This window comes from Mauremys reevesii, linkage group 7, assembly GCF_016161935.1.
Source record: "Mauremys reevesii isolate NIE-2019 linkage group 7, ASM1616193v1, whole genome shotgun sequence".
Lineage (NCBI taxonomy): Eukaryota > Metazoa > Chordata > Testudines > Geoemydidae > Mauremys > Mauremys reevesii.
Genome location: NC_052629.1, coordinates 104,607,692 through 104,620,995, shown reverse-complemented (window position 1 = coordinate 104,620,995; position 13,304 = coordinate 104,607,692). Strand labels below are relative to the sequence as shown.

General features: G+C 49.4%; 1 protein-coding gene across 4 annotated transcripts in view; it reads right to left on the bottom strand.

Moving 5' to 3' along the window:
- Positions 1 to 13,304, bottom strand: part of PLXNA1 (plexin A1) — a 267,745-nt gene that overhangs the window by 114,322 nt on the left and 140,119 nt on the right. The window lies entirely within an intron of this gene.

Genomic DNA, 13,304 nt, shown 5'->3' with positions numbered 1-13,304 from the left:
CAGGCTTCCATGCCAGCACCCCCTGGGGGGCTTTCACAGGGAGAGCGGTGAAGGAGGTGAAAGGGAGGGGGAGAGCCTAGATCTGCAATGTAAGGAAACAGACAGAACACCTCCCAAACAGGAGGCTCCAACCAATTCAGGAATCACGCTGAATTCCTTCTCCCCCGTCTCCCCGCCGCCCCCCGGGCCGAGCTGTCACTTCAGAGGTGCTGGGATAACACAAGGATGGTGAGTATGACATAGATGCCTGCTCAGACAGATCAAGGTACAGGCAGCTTCTGTACAAATCCACACACCTGGGGCTTTGCAGGGATGGAGCTCCTTGCTCTAGAGTTTCACACCCCATTACATATACAGCAGTGGCTTTTTAAATCCATGCGCACACACTAAGGAAATATTTAATTAAGCTGCTTGCAAAGGGGCTGAAGTCATTTCCATGTTTCGCTCACGTTTTCACTTCCAAATGAACAGCCCTTGTTGCTTTACCCACAAATATGTTAATTGAGATGCTCCTTATGCAAATATATGCAATTTTATTTCAGCTGCAGATATTCAACTTAAAAGCACAGCTGTAGCCTCCTATCTCCAGTAGCTTTGATGGGGTGGTGCGGAGTGGAAAAAAAACAAACAACAAAGCAAAAGGATTGCTCCAATCCTCCCTCAAGCAGGGACGGGGAGGCAGGCAAATCTGCTATCAGGGTGATGGGAGACGGCAATTAATCCAAACAGTAAAGCAGTATCCATGGAGAGGTTGGTCAAAGGGGGTTCCTGGGTACAAGCGCTTGATAGGGTGATCACTGAGGGCAGAGTAGACTGTTTGGGTGGCCCAGTGATAACCACCAGAAATAAGAGGATGAAATGGAGCTCTGGCAAATACAAGCTAAATATGAAGAAACATCTTCTAGCCATGAGATTTTTCAGGCTGTTTCATAGTCTCTCAAGCCTCCATAACTCTGGATATTTAAAATGAGGCTGCAAAAACACTGGGGAATATGTGGTATGCCCTGGGCAAGGAGAAGATGGGACCAGAGAGAAGGACTCCACCTAGGGATCTGTGTCCCACGCCTTTTCCCACGTTAACTTCAAGGCTAAGCAGTCTTTTCTTCCCATCTCTTTCAGGTCAAGGCCTAATGCTTCCAGACCTCTTCTAGAGTTGCCATCAGTCCTGAATTGGGAGGGACAGTCTCACACTGGGGGCTTGATCCTACAAGGCACTGAGGCCATGAGCTCCGCTCCGAGGCAGAGCACTCCAGCCGTGTGTGTGGGCAGGTGTGAGGGGAGTGATGAGTGCACCTAATCATATTCCACTCCCTTCTCCCAGCCTCCCCTGGGCTGAGTCTCGGGGTTCCCTCTAATTTTTCCCACCCATGTGCGGAATGAATTTTGTTATGTGCACCAGTATGGAGGTGATGTGTCACACATCACCTTCGTATCAGTGCACATAACAAAATTCATGTGGTGGGGGTGGGGCTGAGGGGTGGGGGGGGGCTCAGGGCTGGGCCAGAGGGTTGGGGTGCAGGGCTATGAGGACTTTGGCTGAGGGTGCAGGCTCTAGGGTGGGGCTGGTGATGAGGGGCTCAGCACTAGGGCAGAGGGTTGGGTGGGGAGGAGGGCTCTGGCTGGAGGTGCGGGCTCTGGGGTGGGCCCAAGAATAAGGGGTTTGGGGTGTAGGAGGGTGCTCCGGGGCTACAGCAGGGAGAGGGGACCTGGGTTGGGGGGGAGAGGCGCCTCTCCCTGCCGCGACAACTCCAGGGTTGGGGCTGCAGGATAGGCACCCCTCCCGCAGTCCCAGCAGGTCCAGGCAGGGCTGGGTTCGGTGAGGTGCGCCCCTGCCACAACAGGTCCAGGCCGTGGCGGGGTTCGGGCTGGGCCACCCCAGCTGGGTTCGAGCCGAGCCGCCCTGGCCGTGGCTGGGTCCGGGCCACGCCGTGCTGCCCTGGCCAGATCCAGGCTGCCTGAGTTTAGGCCGCACCATCTCATCCGGGTTTGGCCCGCCCGGCCGCAACAGGTCCAGGCTGCAGCATAGTTGGGGCTGGGGAACTGCCCTGGCCGTGGCAGGTTGGGGGCCGGTCTAGCTTGGGGCTGGGGAAGGGGCGCCCCTCCCCTGGCTGTGGCTGGTCCCCGGGAGGGCTCCCTGAGCGTCTGTGCAGCACTAAATAGGGTGCCACGCAGTTGACAGGGAACTTGGGTCTCCGGTATCCCCAGGTATATTTTAGGCCGTGTGTACCTTACCAGTTACCCACACTGGGTCCTCGCTGGCCGGTTGGCTTCCTCTTCATCTGCCAGGGAATAGACTTATTTCTAGTGACTCTAACAAGCTATTCTTCAGCAGCCTCCAGGGATTCTAATTTCCTAATTTACACCTTCAGGCTCTTTCTAACCTAAGAGAGCCATTTCTAAAGTGCTGGTTCCTGGAGTTCTGCGTGACATTGTTACCTCTTGCTAGGATTCCCCTCCACCATGAAGATATCAAATGTAATTATATTATAGTTACTGTTACGTAATCCCTAGTGTACAGTGGCATTAACAGAGACTGGCTGGCCAAACTCTCTATAAAACATATAGCAGCTAGAACACAAGCACTAGGGAACCTAAACTAGAGCAGAGTTAAACACAGTTCTGACATGTGTTACCCTTACCTACCCTAGTCAATTCCAATTCCAGTTCCCCTCCATTCAGCAATATTTCCTTGGCAAGTCCAGGAGTCAGAGTGGGACAATAAATTAGTAATTCTATTCTGCTGAACTCCACTTGCGGCCTAAGCTTTCTCATTCATGATGCCAGAATGAGACCCAGATGGTACAAACCATGTTATTGACATTGTCATACCAGGCCTATCACTGTGATCATAGAGATTTAGGGTTGGAAGGGACCTCAAGAGGACATCTAGTCCACCCCCGCAAGCTGAGGCAGGATTATGTATCATTAGAACATTTCTGACTGATTTTTGTCTAACCTATTCTTAAAAACCTCCAATGATAGGGATTCCACCACCTTCCTAGAAAGCCTGTTCCAGTGTTTAACTATCTTTATAGATAGAAATATTTTTCTAATATCTAACCTTAATCTTCCTTGCTGCAAATTAAGCTGATTACTGATATCTGATTGTCCCTCTCTTTCCTTGCATGCTTTGATCAGCAGTGAAACAGTTAGCAGCCTTGAAATGTAAATGATCACGATTAGGTGTTGGAACCCTTTGAAATGAATATGGGAAGCTGAAACCTCTCCCAGAGCTAACTTTTCAAGCAGTCTGCAGACTCAGACACCACTGCACTAGTTTGCACTTGTCGTTATGAAGAACAACCTTCAGAACAGGAAGCAAATGCTAGAGAGACGATAATGAAAGCTGAGATTCTAGAGACGAGATACCTCTAGCAGCAAAACTTACTGGTTCAATGAATCACGGCAAACTGGCCCCGTTGGATCCCTGGTGTTGCCAAAGCACACAAAAGAGCCCGAGCTCTCTGCTGTGCATTTGAGAGAGGCGCATTCTGCCCAATGTCAGGCTGTACTGCGCGTTTGAGGTTTTATCCTGAAGTGTCCATTTGTCATTACTGTCTGTTCCCGATGCAGTGGCAGGTTGCTCGGCAGCATGCTGCCATCTGTGCAGTCTCTCTCCTGCTTCCCACCGTCAGGCATTTTTAATTCCTCGTCACTTATCAACTAAAAAGCTTTCATCACTCCTGATAACTGCAGGAAATCTCCCTCACACCCGCCCTTAAACTTTAGACATTGGGGCAGACAGCAACTCTCCTATCGCACCTGTTCCACAACCAACCAAACTGGGCTGGAAACTATTTATGTTGGAGCCACAATACAGACCCAAATGCAGGCGCAGAGCCCCAGCCAGCAAAGCTGCCATGTTATCCATAACTAATTCACCAGCAATTTCTCCTGCCTCCTCCAAGTGGTGGAGCCAGGTGTCACATGAGTGGAGACAAACTCAGCAAAGACCTCCAGTTAGGCAAAATAGAAACCTACCCAGAGGGACTGGGTTCATTGGCGGCAACCACCAGGAGGCAGACTAGCAGAGTTGCCAGTCACACTCTCCCCCTCCTTGCCTCCTAAGGGTCTCTGAGCATTATGATGATGATTTATTATTTGTATTACTGTAGCTCCTAGAAGCCTGAGCCATAGACCAGGGCCCCATTGTGCTAGGTGCTGTACAAACAGATCCCTCCCCCAAGGAGCTCATAGTCCTGAAACGATCCATGTCCAGGGTCTTCCCTGGAACCTCTAAGGGGGCCACAATGGGATGGGGAGCATCATGGCTGTAGGTCCCCCACCTAGAAAAAGAGCAGTGAGGTCTGCAGCCAACGAGGATCACCCTAATAAACACAAAGCCTTGCAGAAAGAGAGGTGGAGTGAGCAGCATTGAGTAGGGGACACTGAGCCTTGGGTCTGAGGCCAGAGTCTCCACTCATGGCCTGCTGCCCCTGCTAGGTGACGGCACAGCTGGGCTGCTTTCCTTCCAATTCTGGGGTCATTTGTGAATTTGCTCACGGTTCAATTTACACAGAGAAATATCTGATACAGGAGCACTAGGCGGCAGTGCAGGGGGGTGTTTGAGGTTAGTGAGTCAAGGAAGTCTCTGGATACCACTGGAGAGTCACCAGGCTATATGGAGAGAAGGCTATCGAGAGTAGAAAGCGTCACTCCTGAAATCCCAGCTAGGACACAATCAGCTTCACAGAGCCCAGTCCGAGAACCTGTGGATCACAACATCAGGAGACAGTTTCCTGTCAGCCAGTTTAGAAGCAGGCAGCTCAAGTCCCCATGGCATTCTTCTTGCTGTCCCAGGGCCTGGTCCAAGCCTAGCAAAGCAACAGGAGTCTTTCCATTGAGTCCAATGGGTTGGCATCGTTCCTCTTTCACCTTCACTCGCTCTCATCCCCAGGCACGAAGTGCACCTCGCCATTATTTTGGTAGGTGCATGGCCTGGGGCACAAATCCACTCACTTCTCTCATCTCCAGCTTAGCGCACCGAGAGCTCTTCAGCGCTTTGTGCAGAGAGAGGGGAAGGCAGAGAATAAAACAAGAATCCACAGGGGGGAGATAAGCCTGACTGGGGAAACAAGTAGAGAGCGGGAGGGAAGGAAGGAAGATGCAGGGTGAAGATGGCCAAAGGTGCTCCCTGAAAGCGAGAGAAAGGAAGAGGCAGGTGTCTGACGTGAGCAGTCTGGGCTCTTTCACGCGAGGTGCTAGGAGGAAGCCCTGCTGGTGGGGAGCACTGCCTGGAGCAGTGATTTCTACACAAGCCGGCCCTGGAGGAAGGATACAGAGCAAACCATGGGGAGGTGAGGAGAGGAGGGGGCAAGTTCTATTACGAGCACACACAGAACAAGAGAGATTCACTGGAAAGGAAAATTATATACATGATCTGTGCTGATGGAAACAGCATCTGCATACGCATAGCAGCTCCCTCTGACTTCCTAAGATCCCCCGAGCTACTTTTAAGACCGTATCTCAGGATGAAAGATACATCCTTAGAAATATTACATTCCATTATAGCCTACATTTGGAGTGGCAGCCAAGAGGGAGGGGGGTTGCATTGCAAGCGTCTTGTGCTTTGCTTCCAGTAATCTGCAGAACACACTGATGGGGGGGGGGTGTAAGGGGGCCTGTGCTAGTGGGAGGCATCAGTGGGTTGATGGCATTCCCCGCCACAGAACCCCACGAGTTCGGGCAGTCTCCTGCTAGTCTATGGTAGACTTCTGTCCGTGTCACCGAACTGCCAGCCCCCTTCGTACTCACCAGGGTACAAGAGAGACCTAGGACTGAAAGAGCAAGGAGTGCTGCAGGCTGGCTCTCAGCTCCTTTACACCCACGCCACTCTCTTTGCTCAACCCAACCCGTCTCTGTGGATGCCTCTTGGAACTCACCTCTACACCTCCTTTCGTGCTGCCCCATATCTGGAACGCCCTCCTGACCCTGCTCACTACACCCCCTCCCTCCCATTCTCGGAGTCCCTCCTGAAAAGTCACAGCTTCAAGGAGGCCTTTCAACCAAAGCCTTAGATTTAAAAAAAGAAACCTCAAGATGTGCACATTATTCTCCCAGGGAACTTATCGACCTGCCCCTGTCCTCCCTACACCGCTGTGTGTCCCCAGCTCCTCATGTTGTTCTTGGTTTAACTCAGGCCCTGATTCTGCATCCCTTACGCAAAACAAGTAGCATATCAGTCCCATTAGAGGCAGTAGGATTGCTCACATAAGTAAATGCTACTCACTGGGAGTAAACGTTGCAGAATCAGGCCCTAAAGTTATATGATCTGCAGGATGGGGATGTGATCTGTACTTGTTTTGTAAAGCACCAATTGCATCTGAATTGCAGGGCACAGGCAGAACCATGTGGGAAGTCTGGGACAGGGACAGCAGGGGGACCAAAGGTCTGGACAGCGGGGGCACGAGCAGAGCTAGGAGAGTTTGCACAACGCCTGTCCATACTGCACCTGGCTCTAGCAAGTACCAACAGCCGACACTTTCCTGAGGAACACAATTAGTTTTAAGCTATAGACGAAAGAAGGAAAAAGGCAACAGCAGGGCGAGGAGCCTGGAAGAGTCTGTGCAGTGAGCAGGGGCTGCAGTGATTCACATGCTAGCAGCGAGCCCAGCCCCTGCCTTCCTTACACTGCCATGCAGCACCCGGCCCCTGAAGCAATGCATTAAAATCCCATTTGCCTAATGGAGACTTATAACAAAAGCCTGACCTGTGAGACAGGGCTGCTCTATTCAACCGCAGCAGCATTCACATGCCTAAAGTTAGAAGGACGCCCGACTGCAGATGTGGTAGAGTTACAGCTGCTCGGCCATTTCTGTATTATTTGGGCCTCTTGTTTGTGATGCCCTCAAAGCAGCTTTATAAATAAAATGTATTTTCCTGCCTCCCCATCGGACAAACACCAACTCCGGCCCCCCTCTCCCTTTCCCACAGGGCTAGTGGAGCAGAAACGAAACCAGCTTCCTTTGCTTCGCTTCCTTCTTTGTGCACCAGTATCACCCTAGACGTTCCCTTGTTTATGGGCAGTCTGCTGCCACACAGCCTACAGGGGGAGCTCAGAACACAGGGCCAGTGTGGTGGAGGCTCCAAGAAAGAACAGCTTTGCTGGGAGATGTTAAGGAGGTTCAGTTATTGACCACTGATGGTCCTTAAGGCCACCACTGTCACCACCTGAGGGCAGAGCTCTGGGCCTCCTTGTTTTCTATGCCAGCACCTGATGGCATTAATGTCTCACATACGAGAATTACACAGAGGATGGGTGTGTGAGCCCAGGCGTGATTTTCCCAATCCAAAGTGCCATCCCACTCCCATCAACCAAGTTCCCCTCTGTGACCTTCCAAAATCCTGCCATCCATCCAGATCAGGTACCCTATCACCATTTGACCTTTTATGAGACCAGCTTCTGTTGGTGAGAGAGACACGGTTCTGAGCTTACACAGAGCTCGAGAGCTTCTCTCTCTCACCAACAGAAGTTGGTGCCATAAAATACATTACCTCCCCCACCTTGTCTGTCTAATATCCTGGGACCAACATGGCTACAACTACGTTCCCTATGCCATTTGACCTTCTCCATTCCCCTATGCCAATGGGAGGAGTATGTTTCCATGCTAGTGGGGCTGCTGCTTTGTAATGGATTCATCTCTGCACAGGTGCCTATGTGAGTCTGAACAAACTTCTGTTAAAACCCAAATGTTCTGCCAGTTTATCGAAATGAAGAAACTGAGGAACTAGCCCCCATGTCCCTTAAACCTCCCCCCACCCTGCTCCCAGAGTCCCTCTGGTTCTGGCTCAAGACTTCAGAAAGAAGCCACAATGGAAGCTCTGACCAAGAGATTCCAGAGGGCTCCCCACCCCCCACAAAGAAATACTGGGAACAAATCTGTTTGGGTTTTCCACAAGGGAGGTTTCTTTCACCTTCCTCTGAAGCAGCTGGGGCTGAGCACTAACGGACTCAGGACACTGGTCTGGATGGTGTTCCTAGCCTGTTTGCCAGAAGCTAGGAATGGGCAACAGGGGATGGATCACTTGATGATTACCTGTTTTGTTCATTCCCTCTGGGGCACCTGGCACTGCCCACTGTCGGAAGACAGGATACTGGGCTAGATGGACCTTTGGTCTGACCCAGTATGACCGTTCTTATGCTCTTATGGATGGCCCCTACTCTGATCCAGTCCAGCAGTCCCTATATTCCTACAGGCCAGCCCTCCTGCCAGTACCCTCCCGCTCTCATATCTATGATTTCCCCCTCCTAGATGTCTGAGTTCAGAGTTCTCCCTTCAGAAGCGTGTCCCTATATTGAGCTCGCTCTCTCACTCTCTCTCTCTCTGGAATTCCCAACTCACTTTCAAGGCAGATTTCTCACTCACCTACGTAGCCAGAGAACAGTCCCTATTCAAGTCGATAAGGGAACTTATCTCTAAAGAGGACTCAATTTCCTGAAGAACACCTTGACGAGGGAGTTAACACTTACAAGGAGGGCTGTGTCATCTGGACACAGAATGACTAATTGGGTTATCAAAGCAGCTGGAGTAGCCTTTAAACAGTGTGCACCTGATCGGGACAGAAAATCCTCAAGGGGCAGGGCTAGCAGGGAAGGAACCTACACTAGGTTCTCCCTGGGGAGATTCCTATACAATCATCCTTTCACTGAGGGGGGGAGAGGAAGAGAGTTTGCACCCCTGACCTAAAGACCAGCCCGCATGGACAACCCACAAACCCAGTGGATTCACATGAATTCAGGGTCAGGGGGAGGCACCTACCATTGGTGTGGGGGTCTGTGTCTCTGCATCAGCTCTGGGTCTCCACTGCTCCACAAAGCATGGCTCAAATACAGGTGTGTTGACAGGGCTCCCACAGTTAATGGCTGCCCCAGAGACACCCCCTCCACACACACACACTCTAAGGAGAATCCCCACTGCAGAGGAAAGATCCCAGAAGGAGAATACAGCCTGGGGCTATACATTTTGTTACTCTGTGTTCTATAAAGCTGAAATATGTCTCCCATCAGCCCAGCTCCTCTCCATTAACTGATCCCACCACACATAGAGTCTCCTCCTTGTGATCCAGGGTAAGGGAGGAGAAAATGTTGTCATAGAAGCCGCTAAATCCCTTTTCCATGCCAAAATGTGCATGGTACTAGGGAGTGCAACAGGGCCCAGCGTTACTCTGTATGTTTCTCAGCCAAAGATTTAGTGAAAACACACAGAGCCGTGGGCTCAGGACAGCTTGCTCTAGCCTCAGACTTCACACTAAGAGCACTAACTAGCTACCCCTTAACCAAAGGCCTCCTCCAGGCATTTCAGGGAAAGCTCAGCCTTATCTAGTCACTATACATAGAACGAACTGCTGACGCCCCCAGCACATGGAACAAGCACATAGTCAAACACTTTGTGCTAATCTAGGTTTAACAAACAGGAGCCTGGGTCGTCTTGCTGCAGCTTTTTCTGAAAGGATAGAAACTAGATTCTTCTCTGCGCATCTGCTAGATGTCACATAGGACTGGCCTTGAAAAATCAGCTGTGGGGCAACCTTGTCAACAGTCAACAGCACTTTAGTGAGAATTACATAATCTGTATTGAGAGGTGCTATAGGCCTCCAATTCCTAGTGTCAGGGTGATTCCTCTCTCTGTAAAGCAGAGCGATGAGAGAATCGTTGCGAGGCTCTGTCACGGCTCTCCCCTCTCAAAGCAGTTTGGAAAATATCGACAAGGTCAAAACAGATTAACTCATGGGGGCATTTATAAAAGAGAGTTCTAGCCCCCTCCTCCTCTCGTCTCGGATTTACCAGGAGGACTCCAAGCAACTCCCAATTCCTATTTGTTAATTGGAGCATGGAAAGCCATAGCTTCCCAAAAGGGGCCATTACTGAGAATCCCCTACCTGTCTCCTTGTCAGTGTCCTTCCCTTGCAAGAGGTTACTACGGAAATCAGAAATAAGGTGCATGATCTTTGTTGCTAACACAAACTGACTTTTCAAGCAAACCTAGCTAGTTTCTATTTTAATTCAAGCCCGACGATGCTCAGGACAAGGTCTGCTGTCCTGGTGATGCTGTAATGCGGCAGTTACACTGGAAACAAGGGCTCTGATTCCCACCTGCACCTTGCAAGAGGCCCAGCTCTGGATGGCAGTGGGCAAAACTCTAAGCCCAAACCTCAGCACGTTACAGCAGCACAACTGGCTGTTCTACCTTACGGCAACTTCCCACAGCTACATAAAGGCTGCTCAGCAGCCCAGAATAGCTGGAACACTCACACAGGCCCTCCAGCCCCGACAGGCCTCTTCCCTCCCTGACCCACTCCATAGCATACTCCTGTGCCACAGACTGTGTGGGGACGGTGACACCAGGCCACTATGCCTGCCCTACGCCACCGAGGGAGTCCCTGCACCAGAGGAAATTACAAGAGAAAGGATTGAATGACGTCCAGATGTGGGATCAAGATCTCACCTCCTCCTTGAAGGGAGTTGGGACAAGATTTTCAAGGGATTTTGGTGCCCGACTTGAGACACCTTAAAGGGCCTGATTTTCATCCACCCTCTGAAAATCAGACCCTTCTATGGCATCTAAAGTTGGGCAGTGTAAAATGCTAACCACTTATGAAAATTGTAGCGGGCAACAAGAGATTTAGGTTGCAAATGTTGGAAAAGAATGTAAGAGAGGGGGAGGAGAGGCCATTTACAAAAACCTAACACCAGTCGAAATGTATTCATGGATTTTTTAAAAAGCTTTCAATATAAACAGCCTTTTGTGGTTGTTGATTTCAACATTCCCCTGGGCTATCAGAAAACCCAACATGGTAGCACGATGCACACAACCCACCAGAAATAGAAAGTGCAAGTGACCAGCCTGAGGTTTCCCTTCCCCCAAGCTGAGGAGGTCCAAAAAGTAAAACAAGCAGCAGCAAAGCGGAAAAGTAAAGGAGATTGCTTAAAATTCTTTCTGCTGTCGTCATCTGAGGTGATTAGCAGTAATGCAGGGAAAGACTTTCTAAGCCCCCCCCCAAGCAGAGCTCCCTATAACCAGGGAAAGGAGAAATGCCAGTGCAAGTCATTAGAGATTTGGTTATGCTAATCTGTCAGGGAGAGGAGCCCATGTCGAGAGTGCTGGTTGGAAGCGCAAAGCCCTAAGATAAGAAATCAGAAAGAAATAGGATAGAGTCCCCTTAGATTGTTCTCCCAAAGATGCATTCACAGGAGAGACTTTTTAAAAAAGTTATTTTAAGCTCATCTTTGACTATTGATGATTCATTTTCATTATGGTCACTTAAAAATAAAAATGGGGGGTGGGTGGGAGCGGTAACATACTGTTCCCCTACTCAAGTCTCCCCTGCAGCCAGACCAAGATTCCCAGGGCCCTTTGAAAATGCACAGAGAGCCCACTTCATGCATGGCAACAGGAATCAAAGGCTCTCCACGCATGGCAGGGCCAGACCCACAATCTGCAAATGGATTTTAGCTGCAAATTTTCTCAGTGCCTTTCCAGAGCTCTGCTGAGAACACACTGGGCCAGCATTTCCACTGGTGTAAATTGGTGGAACTTCATTAGAGTTCCTGGTAGCTACTCCAATTTCAGCTGGCCCACAATCCTTCTATCCTTCTATAATGATTTGAAAATCTCTCAAACCTTTCATCCTCAAGCAGAGGAATGATTCAACACTCAGGCCCTCAGAGAAGCTGCCCAAATGTAAAAGTAAAACATAATACATGATGATCAGAAACCTAGACAGTAAAAACATTAGCCTGGTGGAAAAGCACATTGTTCCTAATACAGAATTTATCAGGCTGACTTATAGATTTTCCTCTGCAAAATATGAAACCTGGATCCAAAAGGCTATTAACTCTGAAGAGATCCATTAAAGCCACCTGTCTGCAAAATGGTATTTAAATGTATTGCATCACCCTGGATACTGTCATGTTCTTTGGCTATGACTTGACTGCAGGGCACACAATTAAAGTTGCCTCCAAACTCTAAAATCCTTGACGTAAAGAAAATAATAAAAATGTTCAACAGCCTTGAACAAGGACTTTTCTATCAGCTCCAACCCAGAGTCCATAAATATTAATGCATCCATAATTAGCCTTTTTAAATAATGCATCCAAAATCAAACCTCAACCTGGTAATAAATCAGGCAGGGATTTTTGTTACGGGTTTTTATTTCTACGTCATGCCCATAAAATAAAATGCCACTTCGCTTGGCATCTCTCCCCTCTAGACCAACACAATGGGCCCCCAATCTGGCCACGGTTGATGCCACTTGTAGTTAAAACTCTTGTTTCTTTTACTGATTTATTTTTTTAAAATCACACCTGCTTTTTAAATTTGCAGAATAATGACATGCAACTTTCCCCAGCCCAAGCTGATCTAACGGTACTGAAATCTCACGACATGAAGGGAGACAGAGCTTTTCTCTTGGGTCAAGGTGAGAGAGAAAGTCCAGTTTTAAAACTCTCTTCACCCCTCGCTCTGCAAGGGAGAAAAGATCTGCTCTTTGAAGAAGCGGCAGGTAGTACCAAATTGCCAGACATGGGACCGGCCTCACCTCCCCAACACAAAACACCTGGAGGGAGCATTCCTGTCTGTACATCACAGCCTCAACTGTCCGCCTCACAGTCCTGTCTGCTCTGCTCTGATGCCCAGCCTTTATGCCCCAGAGGCCCTTCCCAATTCTGCCTAGATACAGACATCTCCCTGGCAGATAGGTAGAGATAGGTGTATTCAGGCTCTTCTGTTCACCAGCAGCCCCAGATGTTGAAGCTTGAATATTCACTGCAGGTTTCCAGGCACCATTCCGGGACTCCCGCCTCTCAACTGCTTTTTCCCTGATCAAAGTTGAAAACTCAGCTTGTTTGATGAATTGTCTTTGAAGAGGCTTTTTGTAGCAGAGCTCCAGGCTGCCCCTCTGATTTGGAGCTAAACTCTTCTGCAGGAAACTTTCCAACACACATTGCCAGACATTCACTCTGCTGGAATCATTGATCACCCTGTCTCTTGAATGCAGGGTTTCTGGCAGAACAGAACCACTCACATTCTTGAGTTCTGAATATTTTGCCCAAATACACCCCAGACTCTTCTCTAACTAAAGTCTGCATACTACACTTATTGCCATGTTATCTACGCATGGGGTATATCACCCATCACTGCATATCCCAACAGACCCACTGCATATCCCACCCCATATTTTATCACAAGCATGGCTCAAAGACACCATAGATCCACATTTAAAGAAGGTTCCAAAAGAGTCTGGGTAGAAAGCTAATCCACAGCTACTTCCACTTAGAAAACTCCTGGGCAAATGCCCCACCATAT